Genomic DNA, 11,364 nt, shown 5'->3' with positions numbered 1-11,364 from the left:
TCTGAAGTTTTTGTGATCTCATTTTTAATTAACGGGAATTTTTTGCTCAGAATCTCTACTGCCGTTCCTTTACCTGTCACGTTATTCTTTCTTTTTAAGGTATTTCAGAGATTCACAGTTTGTTTACTGGATAATATTATTTACTCTAATCCTAGTCCTAGTCTAACACCGCTTTGTCTTTTTCTTCCGATAACACCACATGGACTTTTTCTTAACTAAACTTACTCTAATTCTATGCCTAGTCTATTTTCCTTTCCCTGCCCCTTCAGCCCTTCGTTTCATACGAAGCGGTACCCACAGAGATTTACCAACACCACATGGACTTTTTCTTAACTTCTTATTAACTTATTTGTACTTACCCTCACTGCAGTGTTCTTGATCTATCCTCTGAGCCTCCTCTGTTAACCTCCCAATTCTGCCAGATTCTTTGGACCGGAGAGACCCTTCGGCAGTGGTTCCACACTTCTGAGACTCGAAGACCTCCCCAAAACCAACAGAATTCTTAGTCCAAATTGTCGCAAAAGCACTCACCTTTTGTTTGGGTGCACCCTTAATTCTGTTAGCCTTGTGGGGGTCCCTGGAGGACTGGGAAGCGTCCCCAATCTGCCGTTTCCTTTCCGCGGGTCTCTTTCCGGTCCCGCCGCGGTCGCCAATTTTGTCGTGGTTTCTCGTGCCCCAGAAATGACCAAGAGATGCAGAAGATTCTTCAAGAAGGGTTAAATTTTAATTTGCAAATCAAAGCTGAGACAGTCATTGAGCTAGTCGCTGATTGCCCACCGATCCTTGTACATAGCATTTTTTATAGCAATCTCCTGGTCCAGTTTCACCGGTACCACACGTATGTCCCATTGACTTAATCATGTTCTAATCTACATCTCTTAGCTGCCTCTCATTAACACACCATTGTCTTCTACATTCTTAAGATTTCATTCTCCTACTAAATTGGGTACATGCATAGCAAATAGCAAACTCAGAACTGAGCAAAATAATAGCAAACTCAGAACTGACCAATGTTCTAATCTACATCTCTTTAGCTACCTCTCATTAACACACCATTGTCTTCTACATTCCTAGGATTTCATTTTGGTTACATGCATAGCAAGCTGACTACATAGTTTTGGTTACACAGCAAATAATACAACTTTTATACTCCATAATATTTTTATACTCCAATATATCCCCCCTTTGAGACCCAGAGGGTCTCACACAGAGAAGAGACTAAGAATCCGCGCACAAAAGCTCCAATAAACTCAAGCATTTATTCCCAAATCTCGGGTTAAACTATAATTTTCTGCGCCAAGATCTCAAAGTATTTTCTCCCTGTTACCCTGGGCCGCTGAGCCAAAAACCTGTCCCTCTGTACCTGAGACAGGGAAAAAGACTCATAAGCCCTTACAATCTACTCCCACACTGTCATTTTGCTCTTGTTCATCCTGCAGGTGTTGTAGGCTGTAACGATACATTTTCGGTGTTTCTTTCTCCACTAAGCTTGCTTCAGTAATTGCCACGAGCATCGGAAATTGTTTGGTTGCAGCACGCACTACAAGAGATTTGAGACAAGGAAGAAAACAGCACAGCACAAACACACAGCTCAACAATATAATACCGACAGTTATTGCTATTTTAGTCAGCCATGCTCCCCATCCTCCGAGTCTACTTTCTAACCAATCAAAAAACTGATGTCCGAACCCTGCATTCTGTTTGACCTCCGTTCGCAGATTCTTTAATTTATTCATTGCTCTGGTGAAAGACCCTTCTGGGCTAGTATTGTTCGGTATGAAAGTGCAGCATTGTTCTCCAAACATTACACACACACACACACACACACACACACACACACACACACACACACACACACACACACACTTTTTCTGCCAAAAGCCAATCCAGTACCTGTCTGTTTTGCCATGCCATCCTGCTAGTTGCATCTAGCTGTTGCCCTAAGGCCTCCAGTGCATCATCGGTGTAGTTGATGAATCTCTGTTGATTATAGTATATATAGTTTATCCATTCAACATTTTTGCTTACCCCTATCACAGGTATGATAGCTTCTCAGCCTGCAGCAATCTCATTTCGTTCCTTGAATTTGTTAGGTATACCTCTCGGCTACCCTATACTGTCAATCCGGATTGTCGGGTCCGGGTCATATTTTCTCTTCTGCCGTAGCAGAGTCCGCTGCTCAGGGAATTTAGCATTGGACTGTACTTCAGGGGATGTTATAACTTCCAATTGTTACAAATTAGATCCCTTATACGGCCCTCTCCACTGGGGCACTGGCATGGGCCTCCCAGTGAGCATCTCATGCAGTGTCAGGCATGTCATTCGATTAGTTTGCATGCGGTAACTCATCAATGCTAACGGTAAAGCATCGACCCAATTAAGTTTAGTGTCTGCACAAATTTTTAGTTTGGCTTTCAGGGTTCCATTAATTCTCTCTACCATGCCCTGCGACTGAGGGTGGTATACACATCCAAATCTTTGCTTTATCCTCAGCGCCTGTAGTACCAGTTTGACCACTTTCTGGATAAAAGCTGGACCATTGTCTGAGCTAACTTCTGTAGGTATTCCAAACCTTGGGATCACTTCATTTGTCAGAAATTTTACCACTGTCTTTGCCCCTTGATCTTTTGAAGGTACTGCCTCCACCCATCTGCTAAATCGATCAATTACTACCAGCATGTATCTTTTCCCTCTCACTGTCTTTATCTTGTCTACACTTACCATTATTTTAATGCAATTGTTGTCTTCTGATATCCACACTTCTGGCGTGATTTTCCTCCACACTGTTACGGTTTCAGCACTCTTAGCTAAGGGTCCTAAGTCTTTAGACTGATATCCCATGTTTACCAACAACGTTACGTGGGGCGCAGCCTCCGGTATCCTGTACCATTTTTCTAAAAAGGTGTTCCATTTAACTTGTAAAGCTGCCCCTTGCTTTCCAATTATCCAGCCTCCCCTTTCAGGTGCTGCTGGGTACATGCTTCCAGGTGCCATCTCTCCTCTATCTTCCTGTTCTGAGTCTCGTCAAAAATCACTGTACAATGTAGCTCAGATTTGGGCATTACAGCCCTGGGTAATATAGCCTGCACGCCCTTTTTCCATTTTTCCCAGGTTTCCTGAATCTGATCTGCGATGTCTCCTATCCAAAAGACATTAGCCTTCTTGTCTTCTCACACTATCAATTGAGCCCCTGCTCTTCCCACACTCAGCCCATTTCTGGTGCATTGTAATTTTAATCCCAATTTCAATAAGGCATCTCTGCCTAACAAATTAATTGGAGTTCCTTTAAATACTAGCACCGGCAAAACAATTTCTTTATTTCCCATTCTCAACCGCACTGGAGCCGTGCACTGTGTCAACTGTGTTTTCCCCGAGAACCCTACCGTCTTAATAAACTTTCCTGACATGGGAAGGTGAAGGACATACTGTGGCTGTACACAAGTGTACGTGGCTCCAGTATCTATCATCATTGGTGTCAGTTGCCCTTCTAACATAACCTGAACAATGGGTTCCTCACCTGCCTCCCTTGTTATCATTGGATAATGTCCCTTCCCACTCATGTTCTCTGGGCACCCCTAATACCTCACATAGGGGTTCACAGGTCTGCTTGGACCTGTGGGGGCTGGTCCTTGGCTAAACTTTAGTTCCCTTCTTATCGGTTCCTGCTGGTGTGTGACAGGCCACAGTGTAAACGGACAATCTCTTCTCATGTGACCTGGCTGATTACATTCCCAGCACAATCTCCCTACCTCTCTTTCCTCCTGTTTCCTCACTGGTCCCCTTTCCCCTTAGCTTCTCTGTCCCCCTCCTTGGAACTTCCAGTCCTGTCTGGGCTGTTTGAATTTAGTCTGTTCCTGATAGGGCATTTGTGGGAATGCTCCCCCAAAGACGATTATTGGCATGGGGTTTTCCAGCTCTTGTCTTACAGTATGATCAGTCCCACCATATAGCAGTGCTTTGTCCAGTTCGATAGCTGTGCTCGAACCGGTGGTTGCTGGCAGCATCTTTTTGTTTTTCTCTTTTTCCTTCTTTTTGAGTTCTTTGAGCTGCATTTATATTAACTTTCTTTGCACCTCTTCCTGCTGCTCAGCCAACCTTCGTTTGTCTTTCCAGAATTTCTCAACCGCAAGGACTACGTGGTCTCTAAATTCTTGTGGGGTCTTTGACGTCAGTCCAACCACTTCCTCCAGTTTGGATTTTACTTGTGGGGAGGCATTGCATCCAAAATGCTATGTCGGAACAGTGAGGTCATAAATAAGCTGTTCTCCACCTCTTGCTCAGTCTCCAGTCTCCACCTTTTCAACTGGTTTTCTACGTAGGCTGCTGGGTTTTCAGTGTCTCCCAGTGGATCCCCTTTTAAGGCTTTGGGGTCCATTTTGTGTGGATAAAGCTTTCTGAGGGCCTGCCATACCCTCTGCCTCACTCTGTCAAACCCATCTCCATCAGTTCTTGGGTCGTTCGAGTTTACTATGCCAGCCATTTCCATTAGTTCGTTAAATTTGGAGGTTCCCATCAACCTTATCAACAGTGCCTTCAAATCTCCCATAGCCAATAATTGTCCCGCTGTTTCTTCTTCAAAGGCTCTAATCCATTTCCCTGCTCCTTCATGTAGATTGGGCAGAGTGTTTTTCAGCCCTTCGAGGTCCTGGGATCCGCAAGGGATATACTGCACTTGTCCTGATCCTTTAACTAACAACGGTCTCATTCTTCATCCTTCTTCCCACCTGCCCTGGCTCTCCTCCTCACCTGACTCCCCATCGGTCTCAGGGTATGTCTTAACTGTCTCCCACACAAATGTCTCCGGGGTTCTCTTCTTCCCTCGGTCTCCCTGTGGAGTCCTTCCTTTCTGTCTTGATTCAATACTTGGTTGGCCCCTGGAGTATTTTTCACATCTCCTCTGGCAATAACCTCTCAGTAACTTATCTGGCTCTCTCTACTTCCGCAAGTCGCTCCATTACCACCTCCTTCTGCTCTTCTAGGCTTCTGCCTCCTACCTCTTACCCACAAATTCTCACATCCTCTTGATATGGTATAACCGTTATACCATAGAAATAAACAGACTAGAAAAGAAGGTGACTCATTGGAGGAGCAAGAGTTAAGTGGGGAGAGAGAGGATGTGAGAATTTGTGGGGAAGAGGTAGGAGGCAGAAGCCTAGAAGAGCAGAAGGAGGCGGTAGGGGAGCATAACCGATACTCCTCATATTCCTTTTCCTCTCTTAAGTATTTCATCCGTTCAATCTCTTCTCCCATTTCTCTCTGTACCTGTTCTATCTTTATCCTTTCTGCCTGTATCTCCTTCCATATCGCCGCTTTTTCCTTCTCGTATTGTTTTTTTTTCTTCCTCATTATCCCAAACTTGTACTTCTCCCTGCATGTTTACTGTCCCCGTCAGCAGGGGGCATCGCCTAGGGGTTTCTTCCTCATTATAGGGAGGGGGTTTTTCTGTTTCTTTCGCATCCGGGTACGGAGCTGAAGCCAGCTTCTCACCGTACCCTTCTCTCTCTCTAACAGGCTGTTTCTCCAGCACCTTAGTGTCTTCCTCGCTTGTAATCAATATTCTACCTGTCCTCCTCAGCCTTTCTCCCTCCGTTCTGAAGAGTTTTAGCACTTCCATTTCTCGTTCTCTTTTTTGCCCTCTTTTCTTAGATTTATCTTTTGGTTTGTAATTGTTAATTAGTCCCTCCATTTCTTCACACAAACTTACATCAAACGTTCCTTCTCTTGGCCACTTTGTGACTACTTTGGCCACTTTGGTTCTTTTTTCCCATTTTTCTGAAGTTTTTGTGATCTCATTTTTAATTAACGGGAATTTTTTGCTCAGAATCTCTACTGCCGTTCCTTTACCTGTCACGTTATTCTTTCTTTTTAAGGTATTTCAGAGATTCACAGTTTGTTTACTGGATAATATTATTTACTCTAATTCTACACCTAGTCCTAGTCTAACACCACGTGGACTTTTTCTTCCTATAACACCACGTGGACTTTTTCTTAACTAAACTTACTCTAATTCTATGCCTAGTCTATTTTCCTTTCCCTGCCCCTTCAGCCCTTCGTTTCATACGAAGCGGTACCCACAGGGATTTACCAACACCACGTGGACTTTTTCTTAACTTAACTTCTTATTAACTTATTTGTACTTACCTTCACTGCAGTGTTCTTGATCAATCCTCTGAGCCTCCTCTGTTAACCCCCCAATTCTGCCAGATTCTTTGGACCGGAGAGACCCTTCGGCAGTGGTTCCACACTTCTGAGACTCGAAGACCTCCCCAAAACCAACAGAATTCTTAGTCCAAATTGTCGCAAAAGCACTCACCTTTTGTTTGGGTGCACCCTTAATTCTGTTAGCCTTGTGGGAGTCCCTAGAGGACTGGGAGGCGTCCCCAATCTGCCGTTTCCTTTCTGCGGGTCTCTTTCCGGTCCCGCCGCGGTCGCCAATTTTGTCGTGGTTTCTCGTGCCCCAGAAATGACCAAGAGACGCAGAAGATTCTTCAAGAAGGGTTAAACTTTAATTTGCAAATCAAAGCGGAGACAGTCATTGAGCTAGTCCAGGGGTCGGCAACGTTTACCACTAAAAGAGCCAATATGGACCCATTTCCCACAGAAAAGAAAACACTGGGAGCCACAAAATGAAATAACACTGCATACAACGGGTTTTTTTTGCCTTTATGCTATGTATAAACAAACTATAATGTGTTGCATTTTTGAAATTGATGAACTCCTGCAGAGAAAACGAAATTACATTTCTGCATGCAACAAAAACATTTTGAACTCCGAAAAAAAGACGTTGGGTTGAAGGTTACTACATAGGTAGCCTACCTTGGATCGAAGAATTAAAAGAAAGCGCGCACTGGCGGGTGTCAGGCATTGGCAGTGGTGATGTATATTAATAGCGATAAAAAACACGTTGTAGCGGTGTAGCGCTACACGCAGCGCTAAAATAAAGACTGCAGTCAAAGGTAACTTTATTCGAACTAAACAGCCTTGCTTTTAAGCCTCCCTCAACCCAGCCCCCATGGCGCAGATGCTGCAAAAGACGCGTACTCACAAACCCCCGTAGGCTATCTCCCTTAGCCGGAATGCTGGCTAATTGTGAGGAAATGTGTCGCCACACTTGGATTGTACAAGATCACCATAATCTTCAAATTTAGAATTACATTTCAAAAGCTAACAAACTAACATAAAATACATTTTAATTAAATACTGACCAATTATTTCCCAAAGCCACAGGGAGCCACAGCACAGAGGTGAAAGAGCCACAAATGGCTCGGGAGCCGCAGGTTGCCGACCCCCGAGCTAGTCGCTGATTGCCCACCGATCCTTGTACATAGCATTTTTTATAGCAATCTCCTGGTCCAGTTTCACCGGTACCACACGTATGTCCCATTGACTTAATCATGTTCTAATCTACATCTCTTAGCTGCCTCTCATTAACACACCATTGTCTTCTACATTCTTAAGATTTCATTCTCCTACTAAATTGGGTACATGCATAGCAAATAGCAAACTCAGAACTGAGCAAAATAATAGCAAACTCAGAACTGACCAATGTTCTAATCTACATCTCTTTAGCTACCTCTCATTAACACACCATTGTCTTTTACATTCCTAAGATTTCATTCTCTAGCAAATAGCAAGTTTACATTCTTAATACTTCATTCTCCTGCTAAATTGGGTACATGCATAGCAAATAGCAATCTCAGAACTGAGCAATGTTCTAATCTACATCTCTTCAGCTACCTTTAACACACCATTGTCTTCTACATTCCTAGGATTTCATTTTGGTTACATGCATAGCAAGCTGACTACATAGTTTTGGTTACACAGCAAATAATACAACTTTTATACTCCATAATATTTTTATACTCCAATAAGGTCTAGTTTGGTGGTGGCATTCTGCAGATGTAATCCTTGACCAGCATCTCAAAGCATCTGTTTATTATTGAGGTGAGTGTGACAGGACACCAGTCATTCAGACATGTTACTTTTTATGTACAGGGACAACGGTGGATGTTTTGAAGCTGCAGGGCACACACTGGGAGAGAGAGAGACAGAGAAAGAGAGGGGTTAAAAATGTCAGTAAACTCACCTGCCAGTTGTGAAGCCAATGTGATCAATGTCATCTCAATAGAAACTACAATTACTTGACCTCTGAATTTCCTTGGTCTAGAAGGAAATTGGAAAACATGTCAATGACAGGTTTCCTGCACCATTGCATCAAGAGTAAAATATCAATCAAGACAACTGTGGCAGAAAGAAACTGACTACATAAGCATGTATCTAAAATAGTCATAGGTTGATGTATTTCAGGCACTTCAGTTTCTGCACGGTTTAGAGAACTTTGAAATGGCCAAATACATTGCTTATGTTGATTTATCAGAAAAAAAGATGTCATTATTAAAGTGGCAGGTGACATTTTAAGAGGTAGGAATACTTTGCATTTAACTGTAATTATGACAATATAACAGGCTCCTACTTTGTAGTTACGGAGGGAATTTGACTAAACAGGGTAGCAACGCCTGCTGAAAGGGTCGATAAATTTGTCTACAATGTGTATGGGATAATTTGTAGTCCACAAATACAAAAAAAACAAATATAGGTGTTGTGTTCTCGCTCAGGTGTAAGATAACGCTGAACTAAACACCGAGGTAAACCGTAGTCAATGAAAACAGGATCGCAGTAGGATTAACCGTTTACTGTTCACTCTTCCTCATTAACGTATGGTGAAAACTGTTGATAAAACAATACAAGATTTGTATAGCATTTGTTTTCTTCTTGATATCACATGTACATTGTAAATACTTGCAAAAGTAAAACGACAACTACATTACATTAAAGTGCAGCATACAGTCAGAATCTACTTACGCCATTGACTGCTTTAAGTACACTTCAACACAAACTATCCGCAACTCCTTAACTAACAAAAACATAAACCTTATCGACTGTCGTTACTTTTAACAGAATCAGCGTTAACATTTTAATTCAACATATCAATTATCTCATGAACTTACTGCGTTGCTTCACTATGTTTCTAGTGCGTAGAAAGACAACTTTTCTTGCATTGATCTTGCACATGTCAGCCCCCACCTTCCCATTTCTCCAAACTGGTATTTTCCCACAGGACGCGGCGAAACCGGATGTGACGTCATCGCATGCCGCGATATATCACAGACAACAAATTTACTTTAAACATTCCTAACTTTAACTAGAAAATGCTAACAAACAAATTACTAAGCGAAAATATTATAAACTAAACACATGCCATAAAGGCAACAGAATAGGATAAAATTAATTTACTGCCATATTCACCAGGGTGCAATGAATTGCCTTGTTTGCATGAAGCTCAAAGAGTAAAGAGTATAAATAGTAAACATCAATACAGCTATAAATACATAGAACGGACAACATTACAATGCAATACAGGTCCATCAGCCCACAATGCTGTGTCAATCCTTTAACCTGTCCATCTAACCCTTCCTTTCCATATCGCCCTGCACTTTCCCATCATCCATGTGCCTAGCTAAGAATTTTTTGAACATCCCTAATGAGTCTGTGCCTCACCACTATCCCAGGCAGTGCATTCCACACACCCACATGTGTAATATAACCTGCCTCTGGGCTTTATCCCTCTCCCCATACTTTCCTGCAATCATCTTAAAATTATGCCCCCCGTGTATTAGCCATTTTCACCTTGGGAAAATGTCTCTGGCTATCCACTCGCTCTATGAGTCTTATCATTTTGTACACCTCCATCAACACACCTCTCATCCTCCTTCACTCCAAAGAGAAAAGCTCAAGCTTTTCCTAGCTTGCCCTAGAATGTCCTTAGAAGACATGCTCATTAATCCAGGCCGCATCCTAGTAAATCTCCTCTGCACCCTCCAGCAGCTGGGAAGACTTATTCCATAAGATAATATTCTTTAGCCTATCGGCTGATGTGGTATTATTTAAAAATTGTATGATATACTTGGCACAGGAGAGGGGGAAAAGAACTAGGTTTTGTTTGTCAGACCTGGTAGAGGAGTGGCAAAGTGAAACTTAGTCTCAGATCAATAGGAAAACTGCTGCTGATATTGTATGAGAGTGACAGTAAAGCTTCGCTTTTTTCATGAGATAGCTTATCCTCAAAGGCACTTTAGCCAAGCGTGACCTTGGCAGTCACTGGAAGTTGTCATCCAATGGATTGCAAATGCATGATTCCTCCCAGGACAGACATGAGCTTTTACATAAAGGGCTCGTAAAAAGGGGGGAGGTGATATTTCACCACAGAATAAAGAGATCTTTTGTTATTTTGCTAAAAAAAAATCCCTAGCCTGGATTTCTGCACAGTTGGCAGTGATCAGAATCAGAATCAGGTTTATTATCACCTGCATGTGACATGCAATTTGTTAACTTAGCAGCAGCAGTACAATGCAATCTATAATATAGGGGAAAAAATAATAATAAATGAAATTATAAAAAATAATAAATAAGTAAATCAATTACAATATATGTATATTGAATAGATTAAAAGAATGTGCAAGAAACAGAAATATTGTATATTTAAAAAAAGTGTTCAAGGGTTCAATGTCCATTTAGGAATCGAATGGCAGACAGGAAGAAGCTGTTCCTGAATCACTGAGTGTGTGCTTTCAGGCTTCTGTATCTCCTACCTGATGGTAACAGTGAGAAAAAGGCATACCCTGGGTGCTGGAGGTCCTTAATAATGGACGCTGCCTTTCTGAGACACAGCTCCCTAAAGATGTCCAGGGTACTTTGTAGGCTAGAGCCCAAAATGGAGCTGACTACATTTACAACCTTCTACAGCTTCTTTCGTTCCTGTGCAGTAGCCCCTCCATACCAGATGGTGATGCAGCCTGTCAGAATGTTCTCAGAAGTTTTTGAGTGTATTTGTTGACATGCCAAATCTCTTCAAACTCCTAATGAAGTTTAGTCACTGTCTTGCCTTCTTTATAACTACATTGATATGTTGGGACCAAGTTAGATCCTCAGAGATCTTGACACCCAGGAGCATGAAACTACTCACTTTCTCCACTTCTGATCCCTCTCTGAAGATTGGTATGTGTTCCTTCGTTTTGCCCTTCCTGAAGTCCACAATCGGCTCTTTTGTTTTACTGACGTTGAGTGCCAGGTTGTTGCTGTGACACCGCTCCACTAGTTGGTATATCTCACTCCTGTACGCTCTCTTGTCACTACCTGAGACTCTACCAACAATGGTTGTATCATCAGCAAATTTACAGATGGTATTTGAGCTATGCCTAGCCACACAGTCATGTGTATATAGAGAGTAGAGCAGTGGGCTAAGCACACACCCCTGAGATGTGCCAGCATTGATTGTTGATCAAAATACTAGAATGTTGTAAATGT

At 42.3% G+C, this 11,364-nt stretch overlaps 1 long non-coding RNA gene across 1 annotated transcript; it reads right to left on the bottom strand.

The window, feature by feature from the left end:
• Positions 1–817: 817 nt before the first annotated feature.
• Positions 818–11,138, bottom strand: LOC132390877 (uncharacterized). Its single transcript, XR_009511038.1, has 3 exons — positions 11,024–11,138; positions 8,087–8,163; positions 818–1,980 (listed from the first exon to the last, which is right to left on the bottom strand). It is a non-coding gene; the product is annotated as an uncharacterized LOC132390877 (long non-coding RNA).
• Positions 11,139–11,364: the final 226 nt, after the last annotated feature.

The sequence above is a fragment of the Hypanus sabinus genome, chromosome 3 (assembly GCF_030144855.1).
Source record: "Hypanus sabinus isolate sHypSab1 chromosome 3, sHypSab1.hap1, whole genome shotgun sequence".
NCBI lineage: Eukaryota > Metazoa > Chordata > Chondrichthyes > Myliobatiformes > Dasyatidae > Hypanus > Hypanus sabinus.
The sequence above is the reverse complement of the archived record's forward strand: the minus strand, read 5'-3'. Positions and strand labels throughout refer to the sequence as shown.